The following is an 852-nucleotide window of genomic DNA, read 5'->3' as shown; positions in this document are numbered from 1 at the left end:
CAGTTCCACGTGTCCCCTCCCGTGGCCCCCCTCCCTCCGGGGACACCGGACCCTCCTGCTGCCCTCGCCCCGCACTCGCTGACCCCACGCCGCGCTGTTTGTCGGCCTTAATTTGTGCAACGCCAAAGGCAGGGTTATCACTGGAAATAGGCCAATCTCATCCGCCTTCCCCAGGTCCCCTGAGCCAGGTCACGCCTCAGGTGGCCATGAGCAGATGTCTCTTGCCTTGCTCTTGCCTCTTGCCCGTTGCCAATGTCATTGTTCCATGAAAGACAAGCAGACCTGGCATGGTCTCCTGGCAGAAGGACGTGGACCTGCATGGCCTGCACATCATCATGCTGCTGGTCGTCCTCTCCACCCCTTTGGGTGCTGCCTCACCATGCACTAAGCTCAGCAGTCGCCTCACCACTTCTGACGTGCTGGGGCCATTGCTGGTGTTGAGACCTCCACTCTCCGTCTTCCCAGTTTGCAAATTAACTCGTGTTACTGCACCTCCCTTGTGTGGGAGAGAGACTTTAGAGAGAAGGGCGTCGTGGGGAGCGGTGTCAAAGGCCTTATGGGCTGCCGTGCTGGGGCCATTGCTGGTGTTGAGACCTCCACTCTCCGTCTTCCCAGTTTGCAAATTAACTCGTGTTACTGCACCTCCCTTGTGTGGGAGAGAGACTTTAGAGAGAAGGGCGTCGTGGGGAGCGGTGTCAAAGGCCTTATGGAAGTCCAGACAGTCCACGCCCATAGCTCTTCTCTTGTCCACCGCCGTCGTCTATTTGTCATAGAAGGCCCCTTGCCCTTGGTGGAGCCATGCTGGCTGTTGTGGATCACCCCCCTGTCCTCCGTGTGCCTTAGCAGGGCTTC

Source organism: Buceros rhinoceros, unplaced genomic scaffold (genome assembly GCF_000710305.1).
Source record: "Buceros rhinoceros silvestris isolate BGI_N320 unplaced genomic scaffold, ASM71030v1 scaffold19519, whole genome shotgun sequence".
NCBI classification, from domain to species: Eukaryota; Metazoa; Chordata; class Aves; order Bucerotiformes; family Bucerotidae; genus Buceros; species Buceros rhinoceros.
Note: the sequence above shows the minus strand (reverse complement) of the source record.